The sequence below is a fragment of the Solea solea genome, chromosome 7, assembly GCF_958295425.1.
Source record: "Solea solea chromosome 7, fSolSol10.1, whole genome shotgun sequence".
NCBI lineage: Eukaryota > Metazoa > Chordata > Actinopteri > Pleuronectiformes > Soleidae > Solea > Solea solea.
The window spans coordinates 5183582-5210772 of record NC_081140.1 but is presented as its reverse complement, the minus strand read 5'-3'; positions in this window follow the sequence as shown (position 1 = coordinate 5210772).

The window sequence follows — 27191 nt, the reverse complement described above, 5'->3', positions numbered from 1 at the left end:
TGGTGGTTGTTGTTGTTGTTGTTGTTGTTGTAGTTGATGTTTCTCTGTTGTGGAGTTTTTCGGACGTATGCTGTCCATTAGCTGTGCTGACGGGGCCTAAACTTAACGCTACCTGTTGGCTAGCCGTGACTATCTGTTTACGCTGCGTGATATTATGAAGTGCTAATGACATGTCACTTCCTCAACTCTCACTTCTTCACACTCGTTGAACCCCTCCTCCTTTCCAAAACACACACACGCACGCACGCACGCACACTACCTCTGTTGCTGGGTAGATTTAGGTGAGCAGGGCGGGTAACGCTGCTGGGTTTAGCCTCTGGCGCTGCTCAGTGCCGAACTATGCAGGCTGGTGGCCTTTAGCTGGTCTTAGCTTTGTCGGTGCTTTCTAAGTCATCCTCATTGACACACACACACACACATGCACACACTCACTCAGTCACAAACACACACACAGTGGTGCAGCGGTGGCAGCATTGGCTGGCAGGGTGCTGTGGACCCCACTGACCTCTTTGTTCAGCACATCTCAAGGTGTCTTTCAGCTAACTGGCAAAGACCCACTGACATACTTAAAGAAACTTGGCAACAGCTTCAAAGTCAGACATCTCATTTAAATTCAGGCAGAGAGAAGAGAAGGAGAAAGAGAAGTTCAGATGCAGTCTGAAAGTTGAAACTGGACCACTCACTTATTTTCTTCATACGAGCAGAGCAACTCCATTCATATTAAACAGGAATGTGTTGAAATTTACGTTTGAACTTTGTGTTAGGAAAAATATCTTTAAAAAGAACAACAAAATAGTGCGGATTGATGACTTTAACCCTCAACGAAAGGCCTGCAATGTAAAAGGTGCGAATATAGAATTGTTTTACTACACAATTTGAAAATGTACTTTATTCTTTTGGACATTAAAAACGTAATTGCACTATTTTGTCATGATTTGAATTGTGAATGAACTTCATTTCAGTAATACGACGTTATAATATTAGATCCATTCTACAATTGTGCACAATTTCAATTTGACGAAAATGTTAATGTTATTTCTATTTTTATTTTAGCCTGCAATTTAATTTGAAATAAAAAAAAAAAATAATTGATTTGAGTTAACATTATTCCTGCAGTGTTTTTCTGATCAGACAAAGTCATGTTAAATCTTTGCAGGTATTTTTAGAGAGGCGGACACCTTCGCCTGGTTTTCACTGTAACACCTTTTCTGCGGTTTATTTTAAACATTTGCCTCGGTTTTTAAAAAATACCTTGAATCTTCGTGCCTGCATTTCACTGAAAGGCTAGGAAAACAATGCTGGTAAGACAATAATCTGGAAACAAACAGGAGTTAAGGAGTTGTGGGAGCTGGACTTGTCTTACTTATTTGTGGCGTGAAGAAGAAGCGCTTTTCAACGCACTGCGAAAATATAATTTTATTTTTGTGAATAACGTGGTATGATTTTTTTTCCCTTCCACCTCATTTTTATTTTTTTAGGTTTTATTTAATATGTCAAAATGGCAACACGGCAATCTTTTCTTTCAGATATGTAACTGAAATGTAAAATGTTTTCTATCACGACGTTAAATAATTAAAATGTATTTTTTTTCTATAAAAAAATGATGTATGGCGCTTTTAGTCTATATAAGTAATTTATATCAATATACAACTATGACCCTTTTCCCTGGCATTTGAAATGATTCCTGTTGTCCTTGGTAACACTCACACACACAACCACACATACAAAGATACAAAGACAGGTACTTTATGTATAAAAGGCTTCTCTGAAAAAAGAGGCGTATTTCTCCTGCATCTCATCATGCTGATGGATGTGTGATGTCATCTGCTCACAGCCCCGAACCCGTAGATCCGAACTTGTGTTAACACTCACCACAAGCTTGTATCTACAGGTCTGCGTCTGTGCAGCTCTAACAGCCTGAGCAGCATCAGCAGAATAGAGCAGGGGGCCGCTCCACCAGCTCCCTCCAACTTTATCAACCACTGGTACAAAGCCACAAGTTGTACGGCTTCATTCTACAGTTAAGGATTCACAAGCATGTGAAACTCTTTAAACCTACAGTGTATAAGACGTATAAAGATATAAGTTATACGTCAAACATATCAGTCAGAAATGAACAAAGTGACTTTGTTTTTCTAAATATTTTTGACAATTTAGTTATTGTTATACTATATACTACTATAGTTATACTGCTGCATCCATTGTGTAGTTTGTAGACAACTTGGCCTCTATAGTGTTGATGGCATTGACCCAACGAGAGACAGCAAAGGAACTAATGACGGTTGGTGGCGCCTGTTTTCTCACAAATGGCCACTGCCTCCCACACATGAAGCCTTTACAGTTAGAAAGCCTTTTCATTAATGGAGAAAATGGGATTGAAAATCTATCTGGGCGAGTAAGATGTGTTTATTTGCTCCGTATCCACGATACACTGTTTTAAAATGTTGCAATCGCCTGGGAGATTGGATTAAGTTTGCCACACACACAACTTGAACATCTTTGTCGTGTATAGTGTTCTGGTTGAGATGTTTGCAGCCTGATTCTGTTCTTATTCTGACCCACGAGGCCCTGGTGTCCAGGTCTGCTTGCTCCCAGGCTGAGGTAGTAGGTTGTATAGTTGAGAATTACACCGCAGGAGATAACTGTACAACCTCCTAGCTTTCCCTGAGGTATGCATGGCACTCTACGCAGCTGGATCAATACAGTCCAAATGTGTTTGCTGTACAAGTTACACCACACAAAAGAAAAAAAACTTGATACCATACTCTCCACATGGTCATTAACATTCCAGGCTGTTTAGTGATGGAGCAGGAGAGGAAACGCCACATTTTCTACTTCTGGGTTTGTAACCCCAGAATGTGTGTGTGTGTGTGTGTGTGTGTGTGTGTGAAGTGAGCTTTTGTAAAGTAGGGTAAAACATTGATGTGTGAGGATCTTGCAGAATGGCACTGGTGTTTTTGAAAAGACCAAAATTACATTTTTACATGCCATTTCAAGATTGCCTTTCGGATCTTAAAAGCTCTTTTTTATTTATTATTATTATTATTATTATTATTGTTATTATAATTATTATTGTTATTGGCTGCAGCTTACAGCCATTATCATTCCTTTTGATTATTGTTTGTCAATAATAATTTGTACGTTTTGGTCCGAGTCATGAAAAATGCCTATCCCAGTTACCCATGGCGACGTCTTTGAAAAATTTGTTTTGGGAAAAGAAAAAGCTTCAATATTCACATTCGACCAGGTTGACTGGAGCTGGAGGTTATTTTTTTATTTTGTGACAAATTGAGTAAAAGTTGTGTTTGAATGAATATATTGTTTATGAAGTGCCGACACGTATCAACTATGTTTGATTATTTTCAGAGTTGGAAGTAAAAAAATGACATTTAATCATCGTTTTGTTTGTGGCCTTGTACTTTTTTTTTAAATCTTAAATTTTACTTTTGCATTACCATGTTCTGTAATTTCCTACATTTTAAATCACGTCCGTTACTGTGTAAAAAAAACAAACCAAATAAAAACACGTTAAAAAAAATTGCCACCGCCCATCTACTGCGCAGCAGCCTGGAAACTACTGCAGTGGATGATGGGTTGTTATTCGACAGGCTGAAAAAAAGCACGCAATTTTGTCTTCAAACATGTTGAATCTCCCTGATACATAGGGAAAACGCCTACGACCTTTGACACATATGATTGTTTGGATTTACAGATGTGCAGTATGGCAGTTTTTCGTGTTTGTTGGTAAAACACAATCCACGATTTCTGTGACATTGAACGGTTGTATTATTTGCAAATGTTTCACGGGATGCTCTGCACCAACATTATACCTCCCTAAATGGACATGTTTCATTGTGTTAGTGCGCTTTAATTTGTAAAAGTGGGCCTTACATTAAAAAAACATCAGGTTGTGTATCCATTCGTCCTTTTTGCACTACACAGGGGAGACGCCCCTTTCTCCTGCTGTTCTGTGGACATTGTAAATGAGCTATTTTCAACTTTTACTTGAGTTCAGGGTTTTATTTTAGCAGCAATTCTACGTTAACTCAGGCAAACTATAATCAAGGTGATAGTATTTTAACTTGAGTAGAATAATTTAATACAATGTCCACCTCTGATTATTACTAAAAGCCCAGTATCTTCCCACTCATCTCTTTGTATTTGTGTCATGCGCTGACTTTGTAATTTGTGTGTTTTGGCTGTTTTGCGGTCAGGAACGTAGGTGTATATGCAGCAGGCAGGTAGAGCGGGCGTTAACGCCATAGAGGAGCAGTTGGATATGACGTGGCAGCTTTTGAAACCACTCTGCATGTTGGAAGCATCCGTTTTCTTCCTTTCTGAGGTGACATTTTATTATTCACTCAGTGATAACCTCATTAATGCTGGTGGCTGTGTGGTAGAAGTCCCACTGCTTCAGTCGTGCTGCGAGTGCGATGACAGATAGAGGTTGTAAGGATATCAGACACAAAAGAAACAAGAAAAAAAAAAGCAGGAGTTGAGCCTCAGACAACAGCATTGCAGTCCGTTTACAGGCTTTAAAATCAACTGTCACAGTGAACAGTTATTGTCATAATGTTTCCAGTCAGCAGATGCAGACTGCTGTCAAAATATCAGACATACTGAGAAACCCAGTGAGGAATTAGGTTTCTACTGAAAATGAAAAACTGCAGTGAGTTTGTACTCACGCTGCTGCTCGTGGGCAGCGACTTCTCAGTCCCTTCCCTCTGCAGCCTCTCCTCCATTACCACCTGACATTTTACAATCAGAGCAAACCCTCTGCTTCACTCTACTCTCTCCAGTATCAAAATGTGCACAAGACTTCACCGTTTTGTTGTACATGTTACTGCAGGAGTCAAAAAGACAGAAAAAGGGAGCTGCCTCTGCTGGATGTGTGACCTCTAACACTCCCAGTGCAGCAGCATTAGCCTTGACATGGCGTATGATATAGTAAGAACATAGTGAGGCCGGGGCAATTGTCTGCCTCCACATTTACCAGTATGTGCATTTGTGTTTGTGTACAGCGGAGGTAATAGATAGAGGAGCAAAAGACTGCCCCCTGTTGGTTGTCTCTAGGAAGTGCCCAGCTGTGGGACACTGATTTGGTGACTTTGCAAATGGTGGAAAATGAAATGCAGTGATTTTCGAGAACAAATGGCTGTCTTGAAGTGAGGTGTGTGTGTGTGTGTGTGTGTGTGTGTGTGTGTGTGTGGCATAATGAATCAATCCACACCGGAGCAGAGTAAGAGCTTTGTGAGGTCTCATGCTGTCTGTGTTCTCGTCTTTCTGGTGTTAAATATTATTTGTTGTATGAGCTGGAATTATCATGATTTAAAAGTGCTACATTTGACGCTTTGACGATGATTTTGTGACGTCTTGGTGCCTCTTCTTTGGTTATTTCAATTCAGATTTATCTCGTAATTCGGGATATCTCTTCCAAATGTCACAGCTTCTCTTAGCAGAATATTATCAATAGTATGTAATAAATTAATAGTAACAATAATATTTATAATGACTGCTGCATTGGGGATGCTTTTTGTCCAATACCAATATTAAAATAGCAACCTTGAGTACTTGCAATACCAGACTACAGAATATCAGACCAATGCAGTCATTTTATCTTGTAAACTACTAATATGTCAACAACACATGTTGCTGATAAATTACCATCCAGCCATCATAGCCATTTCAAAAACATAATTCTCCATTTGTCACAAATATGCTGCTCCATTAAAAAGAAGAAGAAGAAATAAACATCCCACAGCATGACTCAGCTAAAATGCTGCTGCTGATATTTATTTTAATTTCTCAGTCTGTGCTTAGTGAAGCATTTATGTGATCAGGATTTTTAAGTTGGACTTTTTCGGACATCCGATACTCAGACGATACCGATACTCATTGTCACATTAGCTCATCACTATTTTTTTTTTTTTTTTTCATTTTACTGTTGCCATGGCAATGACCTCAGTAAACCATCAATCAGATATGACTAACTGCCAGTCATTCCCTGAGGCAACCTGTGCAGCTGCTGCAGCCGTCCAAGGCGGGTGCATCCCACTGCCCGCCACCATGCCCCCATGAGTGTACAGACACACAGCATCCACAGATCTGGGTCTCTCCTGATCAACTGCATGCCAAGCTGGGGCTAATTCCTCGCCATTATCAGCACGTAGTACTCAAAGTGTGAGTGAAATTAAATCAGTGAATCAATCGCAATGAGCCGTCAACTAATATAATACAAAGTTTGTCATTCACCGCGTGGGAGGAGTTTAGTTTCTTCGCATTTGTGCTAAAATTAATAATAAATGTGTTTGAATTTCCTATAAAAACCCCTCCTCTGCTCTGATATAGGTTAGCGTGTATTTGCATGGATGTCGTAGTCCCGCTGCACCTGTCTCTGCATGTTCATGCGTGTGCAGAGCACGCACACGTGTGTGCAGGCGAGTGTGAGCCTTTGTCTGCCTTCTGCAGACTCTCGCAAAGCAGGCTAATATTAGCGCCTCAGAGAAGGCTGTCTCTATCTGGACACACAAAGCAGGTGATACATGAGGGCATGTGTGTGTGTGTACATATTCATATACATGCTTTTCAGGGGAGCATGCTTTAGATCCAGCTGCATGGTTTTCTCCAGCAACTGCAGCTGTATCCAGATAGAAACCCAGCACAATGCTCCGTCTGCCAGACAGCAGTCCAAAAGAATTGGAGATTAGCCCGACTGCAGACACAGTTGGTCGATCAGTCAGTCAAGGAGGGAGGGAGCAGAAGAAAAGCAAGAGGGCAGTGTGGTCTCATAGAATTCTCTTTCTTTTTTTCCCTTCTTCCCCATCTCTCTGGGGCCCGTCGCTGATTTGAGCCTACAGTTGGTTGTACGTCGTCACTCTCCTTCACTACTCCATCTGTTCCTCCCCCCATCATCTCTCCTCTTTCTCTCCTTCCTCCCTCCCTGTCTCTCAGTCTCTCTCTCACTCGCTCTCTCCGTCTCTCCACACCAAAGCCTGGGGGAGCAGTGGAGATTAAATGTAGCCTCTATAAGCCAAATCACATCATATAGCAATGTTTCTATAGGCCCTTCTCTCTCTCTGCCTCCCTCTCTCTCCCTCTCCCTCTCTCTCTCTCGCCGTCTGTCTCTCCTGGTCTTTCTGAACGGATAGTATGAGTGTGAGACGCAGAATAAGGTGAAAGACAGAAAGAAAGACTGGAAAAGTGGATTTTTGCATGCGACGAGAGGGAGAAAGACACAGGGAGAACAGAGGATTTGTTTTATGGTGGAAAACGGACACTGGCAAGGTGGAAAAAAACAAGGAGGACTACTTTCTCTCGACACCCCCCCGCCCCCCCGAACTCTCTCTTTCTCTCTTGCCTGATACAGACGAAGAGAGGGCCTCTGGCTGTAAGCGAATACAGCTGTGAGGCAAATTAATGGATGATATTTCTCTCCCCCCTTCTCCTGGTTTTTCTTTTCTCTTCTTTTTTTTTTCCTTTTTCCTCCTGCCTATCAACAAGGCAAGGACAATGAGCCAGAGGGGGGAAAAGAAAGTACAGGAAGGACTGAAAGAAAAGGGGAAGAGTACTAATATTGGAGAGAAGGAGAGGGGTGAGAAGAAGAGGGGAGAAAGGGATGTGTGTGTGTGTGTATGGGGGGGGTGAGGGGGTTCGTTTTTTTTTTTTTAACTGCATTCCCTCCTTTCCAGCTCTGCATGTGATTGAAAGAGGGAGAAAACAATGAAAGGGAAAAGGGCAAAGACGAGAGAAAGCGGAGCAAGACAAGAGATCAGCAGGCGCATTCGTTTTAACTTGGATTTGTGTGTGCGTGCATTTTTCCCCTCACACCAACCTGCTTCGGACCTGTAGGTTTGGTTACAATGCAAGTAGTGGCTAAGGAGAAGGTGCAAGGGAAGGTGTGTGCGTGTGAGTGCGTGTGTGTGTGTGTGGGTTTACACCCCCCCCCCCCCACCCTCCCCTCCTCCTCCAGCTCCTGGACACCCTCTCTCTCTTTTCAGTATGGCAGCAAACTGGTATGCTTCTGGCACTGAGGACCAGGCTGCAGCCACCGCTTCTGTGGTGCGATGCTCGCTCTCTCCGTTTAGCACTCTCTCTGATGTCTCTCGTCCACTTTCTTGCCACCTACCTGTTCTCTCCAGCCTCTCAGCATTTCGTTTTCTCGGAAGAGGAATCGTCTCGCTGACTTTCTTTCTCTCTTGTGCGACTCTCCTCCCCAGCCTGCTCTCTCCCGCTCTGTGCTGTGTGTGTGTGTGTGTGTGTGTGTATGAGTGTGTGTGTGAAAGAGAGAGAGAGGGAGAGAGCAAAGACATAGAGGGAAAGAAAGCACGCAAATGCTTCATTACAGCTTGGTCCTACCACCCATCCTCATGCCGCCTTTTTCTCCTCTCTGTCCGTCTCTCTCTCGCCATTTATTTCTGACTCTCTGACTCGTCACACGGGCCAACCTCATTCTCGTGTTGTAAGCTTTCCTGGAAACCTTGTTGGTGTGCTGTAAGTTTAAATCTGAGCTTTGCTTCTCTCTCTCTCTCTCTCTCTCTCTGTCTCCTATTTCTTTTCCTCCTGAGCAGGCAGCAGGCTAGAAGAACGACATGGGGAACATCCCGGATCCAAAGGGGAGGGTGAGTCGGTACCAGCAAATACTATTCCTCTCTGCTCCCCTCTAAGCTCCCCATCTGTTTCCTAATCTTTAGACCACCGTGGAAGCACGAAGAAGCTGCAGAGCTTTGTTATCTTGCTCGTCTTTTTCTCTGTGCAGCCTCTCCGGAGGATTCAGAACCAGCGCTGAATGGGGATCTGCGCTAGTAGCAATGGAGCAGGCACTGCATGATTTCATTAACGGTGCAGGATGTGACAGTAAGAAAGGCATGCAAGTCATCGTGTCGGATGGATTGTGTGACGCTGTGCGGTCCCTGTAATCGATGCATCCACACGCGGGCTTTTACCGTGATGATAATTACATATCATCTGCTGATTTAGCTTCTCCCCGAGATGGCGGGAGATCTTTGGGCTCACTGTACAGCAGCAGGCTCTGTACCTGATAGCAGGAGGCATTTTTCAAAGTGCCGTATTGTTCAGCTAAGATGGGGGAGGGGGCAGGGGAGAAACAGAAAGAGAGAGTGATAGAGAGAGAGAGAGGGAGAGAGAGTTGGGGGGGGCTGGCCAGTGTTGTGTCTGGCTGAGGCTTGCACTTGTATGTTCACAGCTATACATGAGGGCAGAGGAGGATGCAGTGAGCGTGCTCAGTTAATGTATGTAATTTCTGAGTGTGTGCTCGGTGTGTTGCTGCATGTGTGTGTCACCGGCATGGTTTGCTCTGCTCTTGCAAGATTTCCTCAGATGCTCCGAGTCCTCGTAAGACAAGTTCAGCACACGGGAGCTTTTCTTTTCCCTTTTTTTTGTTCCTTTTTTTTTTTTTTTTTTTAGGAACAAGCACGAATGCTTGTAACGCTGAAACAGAAAACAAAGACATCCAGAAGTGGCTGAGTTCAGCTGTGCACAGGCAGAAGATGTGTCTCTCTCCGTCCCTGAGACCCTAACTTGTGACGTTGTGCCTTCATGTCCACGGGTTAGGCTCTCGGGAGCTGGGAGGGATGCATGGCCAGCACTGTCTGCCGCACGTTCCTGATTCGAACAATGGCGATCAGAGGAGGAAGGCCATGGCGCAGTGAGCTAAGGCGTTCACTGTGTTCTATGTGTGGCTCACACGCTGCTGTGGCTGCATGTCACCTGGGCCTTTCTTGTATATCACTGCTGCATTGTGCACATGATGGAATGTGGATTAAGCAGAAACTACAGTCGGCCTGGTCTGTGGTAAAATCCCGGGGGGGGCGGGGGGGCTGTGGGGGGGAGGGGGAGACTTAAGGAAGCTGTCAACCTTTGGCAATGGAGGCCAGACTGTAGTGACCATTAATATTATTAGTCTATGATGATAATTTGTTTAATTTTAACCATCACTTATATGTCAGACAGGACTGTGATGTTGTCCATCTTACCATTTAGAAATCACTTTCTCTAGCCTCATGCTAACATAGCATTTTGATCCAAATGGAGGCTAAGAGCCTAAATGCTGCGTTTAAATGACTTCACACATCAGTGGAGTTAAGGTCATCTGGGCTAAGTGCCAAATACCTGCAGTTTTAACCATCGATGCTAATCATTTGGCCGCCTGGTAGCAAGTGGGAATTCTAACTGGATACAACTGCTTGTTAGCTGGTGAAGAAACAGGTGGTTAGCACAAGTGGCTCATGGGAAGTAATGCTAATGCAGAGGTGATAGCGTAAAGTCTTCACACACCAGTGGACACAGTTCAATAAAGAAGCATCTGTTGGTGTGAGGCCTGGTTCTGTCTACGTGTGTGTGTGTGTGTGTGTGTGCACCTTTATGGCTTGAGAGCAGCACAGTGTAATGTTGAGCGTGACGTTGACAGCTCTGTACATTATGTGCTTGACCTCAGTGAACCCTCGGCGACGTTAATGCTCGGTCACTCGTGCTGACACGAACCTGAAGGTGGTGGTAAGTGGAGTCCACTGAGAATAACCTGCAGTGGCTTTGTGCCACTGTGTGACACGGCTGTGGCCCCGTGATTCATAACCAAGGTGCGTCTGTGACTGCATCGCGACGAAGCTGCAGCCAGAGCAAGGGCACACTTTGTCATCAGTAGTAACAAGAAATCCCACTCGCTGACTTTGCTACTACAACCAACCAAATTGTTATTCAGAGCTGCACATGGTGGCTCCTTAGGACAAGCGTCCATGTTGGCTCAGCCGTGATGTTCTTTTCGCCTACGACTGCTTGTTGCAGTGATAGTTTGCCATGTCATCCTCCCATGCATGTTGCACTTTGGCCCGAGGAGGCCATCGCTCTCCTGAGAGCCATTTGCAGTCATTTTTTTAGCAGCTACAGCTCTGACAGTGAGATTCATCGATATTTAGTGGCCGAGATCTGATTTTAATGGATGTTTAGTTTAATTTAAATGGACACTAAACTCTTGCATATTGAAGATTTAGGTGATAAACTTGAATCATGTTAATGGCCTTTCAGCTGGATTGAAATGTTCTTTATTATATGATTTCTTACAGTATGTTGTATATTAAAGGGTAATTGCCTGAGATCTGTGTATGTGCTTTGCTTCCATATAAAACTGCTTCTCTCTGTTTTTATTTAATCAAGATTATTGCTGATGTCTCAGTCAGTGTTCTCATATATATTTGTTTATTTTCGATCAATGTAATTTTTTCTTTATTTCAATTTTTGACCTTTATGCTGAAAATGCTCCTTCCCTCACTGAAATGTGTTTGACTGACGGAAGCTGGAGAGGACGTACGACCCTAAAGTTTGTTTTTTATCCGTCCAGCTGTTAATGAATTTAAATGGATTTAAGCTTGAACTGCACCCCCAAAGCCCCTCTCCCTTTTTTCACTGGTAAGCTGCTGCTTTTGCAATTCCCTTATGTAATGCCACTATGAGCTCGATCCCTCGCTCGCTGTCTCTTACTCACTCTTTTTCTACATATCTTTCTGCCTCAAATTTGTTTTTATTTGTTCAACTTGGTGAACAAACACTGACCTGGAGCAACTCAGTGTCTAGCCGGTGAGCTCAAAAAGGGCTGCAGGCTTGCTCTCCATTGTTTGGCTGCTCTGCGCACTGTCTGTACACTGTGTCCCCATGGCAGAGGCAGACGTGGAGGATAGACAGACAGACACACACACAGACAGACAGACAGACAGACAGAGCGAGAAAGAGCCACCAGTCTGAATTTATTTTAATAAAGAATGTGGGCCATTCACTGTCCTCTTGACAAAGTACAGATGATGCAGTTTGTATCTGGAGAACCTGTGAGCGTTATTCTCAGCAGATCTAACATTTCAAACGCATTTGACGAAAACGTGGTTGGAAATGTTTCCGTCTTTGATTCGGCGGAGATGCTTTTATGCAGCTGCTTTTAACATTTTAACATGCCAGTCAGTAAAAACTGCTTTTGTGGTTTGAAATATTGGCCTTTCCTGGTTTATGGGTTTAATCTGAATATTCTGGCAGGCAGCTGTTTAGTGGATGAACACTGCGTTAGGTGCAGTGAGCATGCAGAGGACGAGTCTGGTCACCAGGGCAGTTCAGGTGAAGGCAAAGGTGCGGTAAATGTATTGACTTGTAGCACGGTTACGCCCAAACCACGTCAGGACAATGGTAGCAATGTTGGCTCAGAGTAGAAGTTGAATTATCGATCAAAAAGATCAATCGGTACATTTTGAAATGGAATGTAGTGAGGTGACAGACCGATGAGCCTTGGTGTGTCTTTGTGGCAGCAGGACTGGTTTCACCCAGCGTTCTGCAGCTTTTCTTTTCTGCCACTCCCTTCAATGTACAGCCTGCTCTCAGCTGCAGGCGAGATAAACACTTGCATCAGTAATCAGAGCAGGTCAGGGTATGTTTGTGTGTGTGTAGCAGTGCTGAACACTGCAGAGGGGTTTACTACGCCTTTCTTCCAATCTGTCGGTGAAGATGGCGTTGCAGCACTGCCTGTGCCCCCTCCCACGCTGGCTAGAAGCCACTACGTATGGTCGAGGAAAGCCGAGGAGGTCATTTTTAGAATAGTTGCACACCTGTGGCCTATTTACTCACCGCATAGCTGAAATTGCTGAGGCATTTCTCAGTACTGTAGCTTGGCCGACTTTACCAGATTTAGAATTTGGGGCAGCTCCTGTACTTTCATCATATTTACTTGTTTTTTCTTCTTAGTCTGTGTATTAGCTGCCAAAGTCTGTGCTGTTTGGTCTGCAGTCTGAGCGGTTTTAAATGTGCTGGTGGGGCGAATGAGAACACCGTGTGTGCTCGTGTATCTGTCCTTCCTTACGCTGGCTCAAGCCAGTTTAAAGGACTTTTTGCGCAGGCACATCACACCAGCAGATTAACCAGACTACACACTAACCTCATTAATCTGAGAGAGACTAATGTCACCGACAATGTGTCAGCAGGCGCAAGCACACACACACACACACACATGCACAGACACACACAAAGCTGTTCTTTGTCTTTATCAACCAGAGAGCCAGGTATTGATGACTGGAGGCCAAGGCAGAGCCTGTCCACTCCTCTTCCTCAGCGGGCCTCAGTATCACTGTTGTAAAGACAGACTGGAAATCCCCTGATGAATCAACATAACACTTTGCTGCCTCATCCAATAGCTGCAGTGTTTTGGGCATTTAAAGGAATGGTTTAATCCTGTTGGCTGCCTTTACCATTTTGGATTTTCTTTTTTTTATTATTATTATTATTATTATTATTATTTTGCCAGCCTGTAAGTTGTGCCAGTTTGTGTCATTTTAAACTGAGATGGCAAGATGTTTGAATGTTTCTTTTGTTGGAAGATAAATAATAATCTTTGTGGAATTTACTTTTTCATGACAAACTGGTCTCTGGTTTAGAGCTGCAACAGATAGTTTATTAACCGAGGCAGAACATTCATTTCATTCAGAAATATCATTTAATCCTTTCAGTCATTTTATTAAAGGAAAATGCCAAACACTTGATGCTGCAGCTGTAAACTGGATAACTATGGATTTAAGAGTGATGGTCAGATGAAGAAAATGGAAAATATAGTTATATCATTGGACAGTTTGAGCTTTTTTCTAAACATTTTATGACAAAATATTTGTTGGATTAATAGAGAAAACTATCAATTTATCAATCAACAATAGTCTACAGATAGTTTACTGCATAAAACAATAATAATTAGCCAGTTCTGATAATCTAATTCTCATTAAGTTTCCCCAATGTGCTGCTTCTTGTTCAATTCTATTCAATTAAATGAGTAGTTATTTATTATTGCTAACCTTATTTTGTAGTTTCTGTATAGCCACATGTTTCTTTGTTAGCATCCTGTTGTTTTTCATGTCTGTGTGTCTGCTGTTATATTCCTATCGACGTACAATCCAGGAATCCCAGGTCAGTGTCGTTGTGTGTCCAGTCATACTTGGTTAATAAAGTTTTTGTTGTAGTTTATTATTTTTATACTTGCACATTTGATTAAATCCTCCTCCCACTCATTGAATGATACTTTGTTTATTGTCTAAGTTAAGCATGTGTTTGTTTTACAAAATCACTCATTGTGATTATGTGATGTGGATGATATCTGACTAAAATCCAACACACAAATACATAGTCATACTAATTTACTTTTGTGCTTGTGTTTTAGGTGGTCATTTATCCATGCCCTGTTGTGACCTGTCTATAACCTAAGGTCAGGAAAATCACCACCATCTTCTTCTCACAACAGTCTGTGCTCACTTGTTACTTTATGTTCAGCTCCCCACGTCTGTCTGACCTGTCAATGTTTCAAATGTTATATTCAAATAAATTTCTATTTGTCAACTTTGTTTTGTGCGTCTAGTGTGTCATTCCATCTAAAGTGACAACACACTGTTCAGTGTTCTGTATCACTAAAGATAAAGTTTATACTTTGTAAACTCTTGTTCATACAGTACGTTTTATATTTGAGATAATGTTAAGTAAAACCTCTGTGATGTGACTGGAACTGGAACTCTGAAATAAACTCATCAAACACAACCATGTCTAATAAATACTGATTTTTTTGTATGCTTTAAAAACAGGAAAGATTATTTATGACAGCACTGATGATGACAGTTTCCCAATATCTCATGATAAACGTGGCAGTGATATGGGAGAAGAACAGTGAGTGCAGTGTGAGACAGTGGTGTCTAAATAAAGTCCTGCTGCTGTCATTTCACATGATTATCACTTCTTTCCACAGTCGTGCTTATTAATAGAGGCTCTAAATGAATGGTGAGATTTTGCTGTCTGACGTGTTTTGCATTTTATCTTTGGAGGTATCTTTTATGCCTTTTTAAGAGCTTAAATCTGTTTCAACAAGATTAATTCCTTGGCATGACGTGTGTTTCTGCAGAACTGCCAAGACGTTTTACAACCTCTCCTCTGCTAACAATATACATTAAGCAGTAAATGGACATATATACAGGCATCCAAAAAGACAACTGACAAGCAGCCCCTCAGAAGTGAGTATGCTCACATAAATGGATGTAAGCATTTCATATGTTTATTTGTTAAACAATGCCACAACAATGCATTATTCCCACTTACATGATTAATTAATGTGTGTCATGGTTATTACCTGCATAAACACTGTAAATAATTAATTAGTTATGCAAATGTACATTTCATTTTAAGTATTGAAATATTCATTAATGCTTTCCCTGTCAGCAAATAAAAGCAAATGCACATTTAACCCCTCTCCTCATGTACTTTATGATGTAAGATGTGTCCTGATTCTGCTCCAGCGCCTTTGTCTTTGTCTCACTTGCAGCTTAATGAGACAGGTTGAGACATGTCAGAAAGGTCCAAGAACATGAGAAAGATATGACACACTGAGGCCATGTCATCTGCCCACTCTCGCTCACACACACGTACACATTTTTGTGATTATATCAACTAAAACGTACATGTGTACTACAGATACATGTGACACACATCTACAGTTAATGAAAAACATTTGGTTGTTAATGTGGCTCCAATATCATAACACCAGTAGCTGTGATGATTTGATTTAGAGCAACACACAAGCTAACAGTGTGCTGTATGCTATTTGGCTCCATGCTAGCACTTTAGCATACAGAGTAGGCTATTAGTCATATTAGGCTGAATGATATGCTAATGCTCCAGCAAACACTGCCTTTTTGGATTACGCCATTAACATTTAAACATACACTGTACACTGCTTAATGAGAGTTGATAGTTTTTAACCACTTTAGCATAAGTATAAAGCTCAAGGCTAATATTTTAGCAGAGAAAGTACTTGATACTAGGCAGCGCTAATCAGCTAATAGTATTCTGGGAAATATTGCTACATGCTAACATTTTAGCAAACATTTTGCTTGATACTTATGTTGTAGTCCACCAATATTTTGTTATTCTGGGAAATATTACCACATGCTCACATTTTAGCACTTAATGTGCTTAAAACTAAGCATTATACAAAACATGTGTTCACTATTATTTTTATATTCTTGGAAATGTTGCCACAAGCAAACAAACACAATGTGCTAGTCGGCTATTTTAGTATGCTGGGAAATATTACCACATGTTAACATATTAGCACAAAGTATGCTCAACACAGGCGTCATACAATTCTATTAAACAATGTTATGTTCTAGTCTATTAATATTTGAGTATTCCAGGATATTTTAGCATAAACAGTGTTGCATTGTGAAATTCGCCGTTAACGCTTTTGTAGCATAGTTTGCTACAAAAGTCAAATATTGTCTGGACAAACATCATCTTTTTTGTTTTTTAGCTTTGTGATTGCACACAAACACTGATGGATATTAACTTCTGGAGGACATCACACAAAAATAACAGTAATTGAAAAAGATAAATGGTGCCTGTTGTTTGCGCCAACACTCTTTGATTCAGGATGAAATATGTTTCTCTTTAACCAGATGTTGTTACAACCTTCTCAACAGCTGTCGGCCATGACTGAGTGTTCATGCTGACAGTGCTGTCAACAGTCCAGCAGGAGGGAACCTCTGCAGGCTTTAGTGTGAGGTGGCTCCTCTGCAGGTGAGCTGCATTTACGTGCAGGGGAGTGAAGAATAATAGGCCGATATCATCATGTCACATGCTGCATATAATAATCGAGTGTTTAGAACAGCTAATGCATTTACAGATGAAAAAGCTTGACTTATGATCTGTTTTTCAAAGGAGCTCATATCCATGTTGAAGATGTATAACATCCAGAACAGGATGGACATGAATGCAGGACATCTGTATGTAGTTGTCATCATTGTGAGAAAGGGAACATTTTCATGAATAATTCTAATAAAAATGTAAATATTACTTTGGGGGGAAAAACATAACAATATCTTATCAACATACTGTAGGTCTATGTTGTAGCTGTAGCTTGGGCCAAACCCAGATCTTGATCCATACTGAAACTGTGAGAACCAGACTGACCTTGGCAGAGGTTTCTTATATATCTTAATGTTTTTATCATAATATGACTTGAGATGATTTTTTTTGATTAAAGCTGTTGGATTTTTAACTATGTGATATCCTGTTATTTTTAATATTGATGTTTTACATGTTGTTCATTATGTCTTCTTTATATAAAATTCTCTTTTAATTTAAATGTTAATTCTCTTTACCAATATATCTCTCTCTGTTTTCCTGCACAGGAGCTATATATAAATGAGCTTATAGCTAATTCCAGGGCAGCCAAAAAGCTGTACACTGTACCTGTTAACGAATAAAATAAAATGAAATGATAAAATGGCAATAGATGTGGCAAATTAATACACACATTACATGACATATTTATATTAACTGCATTCACGTTTTTCATTTATTCACATTTCAGTTTTACCATAACCTAATAATATAATTCATGTTATGCATCTATTATTTGTTAGTCAAACTTAAATAGAATAAGTGAAATACACCAAGAATAGGATGAAAATAATTAAACCTATTTAAAATGGACATTTAAGTATATGTTAACACAATGGGTTTACCAATACAATTTATTAAAGGTGCTGAAACAAACGTTTGGTTAGTTTGTTAATGTTACTGTGTAATCAAATAAAATGTTTACATGTTCATTAAAATTTTCTGTATCAAATTTATTGTGTTAAAATGAGTTTAAGCAACTTGGTCAAAGGTGGTACAAATTAAATGCTTTATTTGTTTTTGTTTTTTAACTAAAATAATATCCTGATAATAATAATAATGATAATAACAATAATATGCTGTTTTGGTTTTTTTTAACATTAAGCATAAAGCACATGTAACCCTTCTACTTATTAATCTACTCTATTCATTTGGTTTTAAAATGAATCATTTAAAATGACATCAAGGTGATCCAGATTCCACAAATGATTGTGCCTTCTTTAGGATTATTTGAGTTTATCTGAAAGCAAGTACAATATTCTATGATCGAGATCAAACAGCTCAAGGACATCCTCAGATACAAAAGAAAAGATTAAAGAAGACATTAATACATTTCGAGGCTTTCCACATTAGTTGAGTCTGAACTTAAACTTCAGTATGTTTGTCACTGTGTTCTTCACACTTTTAATTTCCCAGCATTCTCACCTCAACATGACTTCATTAACAGTTATCTATGTGTGGTCACTGTGGAACTGTGAAAATAAAGCTGGATCCCAACCTAAACAGGTCGTATTGCAGTAATGTACATTTTTTGACGTTTTGTTTTAAATATGGGTGTTATTTTCAGTTTATTTTTAGATCAACCACAAAAGGCTCCTCATGATGTGTTTCCCGCGGGTGTTGGAATAAAGATGTTAAAGCAGAGCATTTTGACAGCATAAAGCTGAATCTCTCACTCTCTCTATCCCTCCATCTCTCGCTCGCGCTGCCTGTAAATCCATGCTGAAATTTGGCTCACACACTTTGGAGCGCTCTGCAGCTAAAAGTAGGCCAAAAGGCATCTGAGGACAGCAATTGGGGAAAGAGGGAGAGAGAGAGAGCGAGACAGAGGGAGGCAGATGAGGACATGAGGAATATTATTTATATCATTTTCCACCTTCATATCCTATTTATTGTTAAATATTGTGGGTCTATTTTAGAATCTCATCATTGAGATTACACACTCAACATTTTGAGATGGTAATTGTTTTATTTCATTCATTAAAGAGCAACATTTACATGGCAATTGATTTCAGCACAAAGCACAACGCTAATACATCTGCATGGGTTGTTTAAATGAGTAGAAGCATTAAATAGATTTGGTAGATGAAGGATATGCTTCGTTATTTTTGAGCCAGTGTGTTATACATGAACATTTATACATTTCATGTTTTCATTCGAACATCAAACCTTTTTTATTAATATTCAAAAAATAGATTTTGTTAATTAAACCCTTTGCATTTCTAAGGACTTCACCTACAAAGGTATTAATTTATTCGTTTGGTCTTTATGCTTTGCAGCATTTTTGAACCTGTGGTTCAAACTTTTCTTTACTTTCCCTGAGAAATGTCTTTGTGTGTCTCAAAGCATTTTGACTGAAAACCTCTGCAAACCAATCCACCGATCCTGACTCATCCAAGCTTTGTTAAGGCCTATACATGTAAGGTTAAGTTTAAAAATATATTCCAATAATTGTGTAAGATAACACAAAATCACAGCCCGACAAATACAATGTTACACTTAGAAATGACTTATACTATTGGATTTGCATGGTCACAAAAATGTTTCACAGTTTTACTATAATTATATTTCCAGAAACCAATGAAGACATCAGGATAATGGATCTTAATCAATTTCTACTGATGTGATTTTCAAAGCATAAAAGCACTTTCAAGCATTCCTACATTTCTAATTATGCCCTCAGCCTCTGGCTTTAATTATACTGTGTAACACTGAGCTTTGTTTTAATTGTACTTAACATAAAAGGCCTATAAAATCAAACAATATTCTCTTGTTCATCATCATCTCTTGTTGTTGAAATGTTTTTTTTTATTATTATTTTCACATCTAAATCTGTATTTTCTTTTCCTGTAAAACCATTTTAACGGTTTGATGACCTGATCTGGACTCTTATTGGACTCTTATTTTACATCTGGTTATAATGCCGTGCTAATTTTGGATTTTAAATAACAATAACAAGAAGATAATAACTAATAATGTGTGTAATGTTTCACTGTCTTCAAATTTAAACAAACATGCAACAATAAGAAATATTGTATTTGTACGTTTAAAAAAATACAATCAAACTCATTAGATTTTTAAATTTGCCGTAGATTTAGTCGACTAAAATAGATAAATGACTAAAACTGTAAATGATAAGTGTGGTCACATATCACAGTAAGTAAGACAGTATGTAGAGTGTCTGTTTTGTGTTGTCCATTAAATGCTGTCATGAAAATGAATTATTGGAGGTTTATGGAGGGAAGCAAAGTTTTCAACAGTCATTCTGGCGACATCTCCGCTCCCACAGCTTCTCCTCCATGGACGTAACGATTCCATGTGAAGTTATCAGTGATTCTAACGACTTAGGTTGTCTGATGCATCTGAAGATTTTCCAAATAAATCAGTTGTGATCTTGATTTAAAGCTCCAGAGAAGAACTTCTGTCGTTTAAACATCGATAGCGTCGTGTGGAGCTGATGGGCTTAATCACCATTTGTGGGAATTTGTTTGACAACGGTTTGAATGTAACAGATGCCTATTTATATTTAAAAAGTTAAGCACTACAGCTTTAAAATACAGGATCCTCTTTAATTGGATCCAAGACAACGATTGAGTGTGAAACAAAACCGAGACCTTTAAGCCTTGTCCACTTTCAGACTACCACGCCAGCTCAGTCAAAAAAAAGGTTATTTATCACGATCTCGGTCATTAACTATAACCACATCATTACCTTGTGTGTGTTTCCACTGAACCTTGCAGAGACAATGAGCTCCACTGGCTCACTGCTGGTTCCTCAGTCTACTGCAATGTCACTCTTGACATCCTATACTGCACAAAATGTTTGTTGGCTGTGTTTTCCTCCGCTGTATGATTTTTAGTTGACATGGAGTTTATACGTCAAAGACCAAGTGTATACATGCAGGAGTAATCGGACTATGAATCGCATTATCCAGGTTTGTTAGTCCAACTAAGACTAGCCTGATTTTAGTAACATGTTTACATGACATTAAGAAAACTGAATTATTGTCTTAGTCCAACTAAAATTGGACTTTTAAATTGCATGTAAACGCATTGACTTATCAGCCAGTCATCATTCTTAGTGCTCCTTATATCTATATATATTAGTGATGGGGAATACAGTAACTATAGTGACATGCTTTAAAATGTAATTGTGCATTATTTCACACGTTATTACTCCTGATGCGTTTGAGCCACATCTGAGCCACACGATCTTTGTGCAGGGTGTGACTGCTGTCGCGCTGATGTGCTGCGTTCTGCACACCTGGGTGAATCCTGCCAACTTCGGCCAGCGTTTTGATTTCACTCTGCAGACACGTCATTCTGACAACTTTAGAATCTTCTAAAAAAAAGAAAAGAAAAGGGAACCAATCACAAACCGCTGGCGCACAAGACGTCGGCTTAGCACAGTGACGACAGAGAAGTGACATCTAGCAAGCTTTTGTATACATCTAACATGGCAGCCACCGAAGAGCAGCTGTCTGTCAATTCAGCAGCTGCTTTCATTTTAGGAAACTTGCTCCACAGAAGTGGTTAGACGCCATTACTGCATAACCAGAAGGTTGATACATTTTCATCCAGATCATTGTTCTGACTCTTTCCAGACTATAGCTGTGTTTCCAATGAATGGATCGTCCATGGGGCACGGGACACACCCCACCTACCAAGTAAAGGTAGTGTTCTCAGTCGAGATGCAAGCCTGACCCAGGGTTTCACCATGTCAAACTGTACCGTACTGTACCATGATGCAAACATGGCTTAATACTAAACTAGAAGTGCTTTTACTTTCACTACAGCGGGACAATGTTGTATTTGATTTCCCCAAAGAGCCACGTGGCTCACTCGCATGAGAAGCACCTGAGGTGCACATCTCACGCAGGCAGTGCGGCTGCTCTCATCAGTCAACGCTTGCCCTAAATAAAAAGCTAGACGCTCTGCGATGCCGCACTCGCATCCAGCGTGAACCCGGCCTTGTTCCTTTACATCACAATAAAACACCCCACCCTCAGTTTCTTACCATGTCTTACCAAAATATTTGGAAATTCACTTTGTCGTCACCTCTGTGAATTTTCTCCCAAGGCTGTTCCTCCTCAGCCTCTCAAAATCTAATAACTAAAAACATGTCTTTCTTTCTTCCCTTTCTCTCTCTCCCTCTCTGGCTCTCAAGTAGTTGCATGCTCTCTTCTGGACATTAAATACAGCTTTCATTTCAGCCAGCTTCCACTGTAATGAAAGTGCTCTGACGCCCATTCACTGCTGCTGGCCCTGCCAGAACAAACTCAATGACCCGAAGGTAGCGCATGGCATGAAGACCCCATTCCTCAGCTCTGTGTACTGGGCATGGAGGAGGGGGGCACCTGGAGCTGGATCTGTACCCAAACACTTGGGAGGAGTGGAGAGAGATACACTGGAAGGGAAAGGAGTGATGGAAAACAAGAGAGAGATATTTCCACCTCGACCCAAACACCACCCACTTCCTCATATCTTATGGCTCATACATTGTCCCCTCCCATCTCCTCCACATTCCTCTCTCCAATTTTTTCTTCTTCAGAATTGAGACGATTGAAACATTCTACACAGTGCATATATAATTATAAGTAGCATTTACACGAGGACTATATGGACTGTATATTGTACAATGTTTATTCTGATTTACACTTTGAGTGTCCTTTCGTGATGCAATAAATATTTGATTTCAAATTGAAAGCAGTCCAGTATTGTAGTAGACCTTTCACAGGTCTGCCTCAAACATTCAATCGATCAAGATTCTTCTTCTTCTTAGAAAAATAGTATATTTTCATGTTGCAGGTTAGTTCTTGGGTTTTGACTTAATTACATGAGGTCACAGATTGCTGCCTGCAGGCTGAGGTAAACAGGAGACCTGACTTCTCTGTCCGTCCATTCTCCTTCTCTTCCTCTCTCATTCAAGCCTGATCCCTTCATAATAAATGAAGGTTGAGAATAATAGTCTGCTGTTGTCATAGAAACCTGAAAGCAGATCTTTGCACTACATAGTTTTCCCCTTTCGGTCTCTCTCCATGCTGGAAAATGACAGTCAAATCTGAACCCTGTGGCCTTCCCCTACCTCGCCTCCCCCTCCCCTCCCCTCTCCTGCTCTCTCTCTGTCTTCTCACCCCTTTGCAACTCTCCTCTCCGATCCTTGCTCTGTGATCCTTCGTTTTCTTTCCCTCACCCTTTTTTTCACCCTTTTTTTCACCTTTTTTTTTTAATCGCTCGCGTTCTCTCCCCTTCTCTTCCCTCCACGACCTCAGCCCCCACACTTCTCAGAGTTTAATCTGAGCACACTGAGCTGCCGACTGCTTCACATGCAAGAAAGAAGGGTCATGTTTGGTGTGTACATGTGGTTCGGGTGTCGTTTGCTGCTGACGTAATTGAGGAGTTGAGGCTGGGCAGAAATCTATGTGATTACACAGAAAATGATTACTCAGAGAATGATTGCCCCTCCCCACCACCACCACCACCACCTTTCCTCCACCTGCATCTCCCGACCCCCAGTCCTCCAGCTGCCGATGCTATTGTCATGTGGAAGCTCCTTCTGCTGGTTCCTCCATCCAGAAAAGCCTGATAGGGTCCATGTCACTTTTGAGTTTCAGGGGGAACTTTGAGTGTTCTTTCCAGCAGCACATAATGTATCATCAAAGCTGGGATTAAATGGGTTTTTTTTCTCTTTCCTCTCTCTTTTTTTTAATCTTCCAGCAGCCAAAGCTGCAGGAAGATTTAAGCTTATTAGCTTAAAGAGCAGGGGAAGGGAGTTTTCAACTGATGTATGGCAGACTTCAAAGATGGTTTAATCTGTCAGTACACATGCCCTGTACAGGCTATTTATTCTGGGGAGCCATGTTTCTTCCAAATGGCTTCCTCCAGATACACCAGCAAAGCTCAGGGTTTGCTGTTTGTCAGCATATGTAGATGGCTGAGCTCTTCCTGCAAAGTAACACCATTTCCTCTGTTTTTTTAGCCTCTGTGAATGACGAATGTGTTTGACGTGTGCCATTGTTTTCTAAGGTGTATTCTAACTTTCCAGAGGGTTGTATAACACTAGTTTCTGCAAGAGCAAGTGGAGTTCAAAGATAAAAAAGAAAAGAAAATTGGAGCAGTTGCTTTTCTGCTCCTCAATAGCATCTACCTTTTTTTTTTTTACACATTTTATTTTAAGAACAGGTTCAAGTTTAATTGCATAACAGCTACAAGATAAAAGAAAAGTGCTGTTGTATCATTGGCATCATTAAGACAAGCTCCTTTTTCACTTCCTGTGTGTGTTTCTGATCACCACAAACAGCACATGTCAACATGCATACCATCATAATGGATTAAAAATGAGTTTACATTCAATCCCTGTTAATACACAGTCCTGATTCATCTCTGCTTAGCAGGAGACCTTTAATGACCACCTTTCATGATGGACTATTGAATTTTATTCGGGATTAGCAGGAGGATTTGGGTTAAGAGCTTCGCTAAAAATGAATGCATAGAGAAGATGACTGCCACAAACAAATAAAAATGGTGACATGAAAAACATTTGAATTTAAGGATAGAAGCATATTTACCTTCTAGTTATACAGGCGTACTTCTGTATACAAGCTCATTTACATAACACTGTCCATCCTAGCCAGAGCATTTCAATTTCACACCAGTCGGCCTCATTAAAACCCATAACTGGCTTTAATGCTATGGCTCATCAGTGAATGTCCATGTCCTTTTTTTTCGTCTGAATGAATAATCAATAATGTGGTTTTAAACTCGGTTTACAGTTATTCTCCACATATTTATATATTTAAGTAAGTCAAAAATAAATAGATATGCCATAACCTTTAACGAGTGATTGTTTTTTAATGTTGTGGTTGATAGATGTACATTTCTTTATGTCTGTTTTTGAACAATGGTGATAATGGTTCATTTGTCACATGACTTGACATAATAGCAAACTCTAATCAGGCTCCAGGGTGATAGAAATGTGGTTTTTAAATGTAATTTGTTCATGAGGATGAATCAATGTTCATTTTTGAAAGCAACAACAGCAACTTTTTTTTTAATCTTCAATCTTAATTTGTTGTGTGTAGTGTTGTTAAAAGTGCAATTTATTAAAAGTTAATAAAAAAAAACACTTATTTAGCTGTGAGGAGAGGAAACATGAAGGAGGCTCAGGGAGAAAGCAGCAATTCAACATGAGAGAGACAAGTGGCTTAAACTGTGAGTCGAGGAGCGAAGAAGTCCAACTAAAAGTGCTTGATTGCCTCAAAAGTGTCAAGAAATTTATTATGGATTAAATCCATAATTTGTTTTTGATTTGGATGACTCTTGCAGTACGTATTTCAGTGAGGGGAGAGTGAATATGAGAGAGAAATGTCCACTTTCTTATTCACTCTGAGGCAGCTAATTTGAATCACTATCTTTAATAGCTGTTCTCACTCAGAGAGCACATTACAAACCCACCATGTATCACAAAAATGACATTCCTTCACAACTAAATGGCATTTTTCATAAAGAATGTCCTTTCTTTCAGATTTGAAATGTTTTTGAAGTATCACAAAGGTATGTGTTATAATAAGAGTAATAATGTCCGCCAAGCAGCAGACACAAGACCAAAGGTTTTGGTTTAAACCCTTAACACTGCAACACAATGGATTTTAACTCTATATATGCTTACAATGGGAGGATCTCATGAAAAAATCTTCTCTTAGCAGTAACCAAGTGCTTTCTGTATCCAAACCGTCCCACAAGTTACTCACTTTCCCTAAATCTAACCTCATTCATGTCCAGGAAATCTGGAAATCTTCACCCTCATTCCACCATTTCAGCCAAAAGCACCAGAAGCAGTTACAACACCATCACACTGATTTATGTGGTTGCATGGGAACATGCTTTTTATACAGTATAATCACTAAGTCAATAATGTTTCTAAGTAAAAAATAGTGTGGAAAATAAGCTGAAGCATTTCCTCTTAGTTCTTCATCTTGGAAGGTTTTTGACGCTTTGAAGAATTTTGAATATTAACTGACTATAACATCAAGTGTGTCAATGTGATTTCATGCATCTGACAGGGTGTATTTGTTAAATGTGTTAGTTCTGTCTGTCACTACGGGCCGATCCTTGAATAGCTCCACTAGATTCATCATTATAAGCTGCTCTACATATAGAACAACTTGAAGGACTTTGGTTTGATCTGAAAAGTATGTGCAGCTTAGAAGTTCAATCCAAACACACATTTGGACTTGAGGTTATGTTGGAGTCTAACTAGAGACATTACAGTCAACCAAAATCTACATTGAAGTCTATTATGTACAGAATCTACTATAGATATAGTCCATAAATATGACGCAAGGAAATCCAAGGAATTTTCTAAAATGAGTCAGCATTTTGGGAGTGTATTAAAATTCAGGAAGTTTGGTCTTTCATTTCAATTTTAATCCAATAATTTGCAGTGGAATTAAAACACAAAAGGGCGCTTAAAAAAAAATGCATTATTATTTGAGAACAGAACCCAGTAGCAATTAAAGAGAACAAATTAAATGAACATGAAGTCTTATGTGGTGAAACATTACGAGCCTCGACTGCATAGAAAGATAGAAAGGTTTTGGCTTTTCTGCTAATTTGTTGTTGTTGTGTTTTCGATGGTGTGTTTGTTTGTTTGTCTACATCTGAAGTTACTGCAGGTGAAGTTTTGGTATGATTTATGTTTATTGATTGAGCTCATGCTTTTGTGGGTGGTTGGATATGGTTTTGTCGCTGTGTGTCACAAATATTATGGAGCCAAAGAACTGAATAAAATCTTGTTTTACTTAAACTTTAAGTTGTGTCTGTTAATGATTGAATAACTACATATGGAGATAGCTCCAGTGTGGCTGGTCAGGACTGGAGGCTGTCAATGATTTATTCAGAGGCACGTCCTTGTCCGTGTAGGCCACATGGTTGGTGAAGTGGTTAGGCAAGGCAAGTTTATTTGTATAGCGCCATTCTTACTCAAGGCAATTCATAGTGCTTTACAGAAGCAAGTAAATACATTGGAAATGAAAACAAAATCCATTTTTAATCACACATTAGCACACGTTTAGCTTTGCAGCAAAAAGACTCGGGTTCACGGAGGGAGTTTGCATGTTCTTCCTGTGTGTGCATGGGTTTTCTAAATTGACAGTGAGCGTAAATGATTGTTTGTCTCCTTGTGATGGACAGGCGGACTGGATGGTACCTTACTGACCCCGAAGCCAAGCCGAGACTGGGCAACTATATAAAAACTTAGTGTTAGCTGTACTCGGTACTTGATTTAAGTAAAATGTCTGAGCACCAGTTCATAATCACTCAATGCTGATTCACCTGTTTCTTCCTGTGATGTGTTTTCTTTTAGGTCACTTTTGTACCTTTTATTTGCATCACAGTTGATGCACAAATGCCTTAAAACTACAGCACTTCAGCCACTTCCACTGCAACGTTTCAGCCAAGTACCACATTCCTCCTGGAGGCGTAGGAATCGCATGCCCG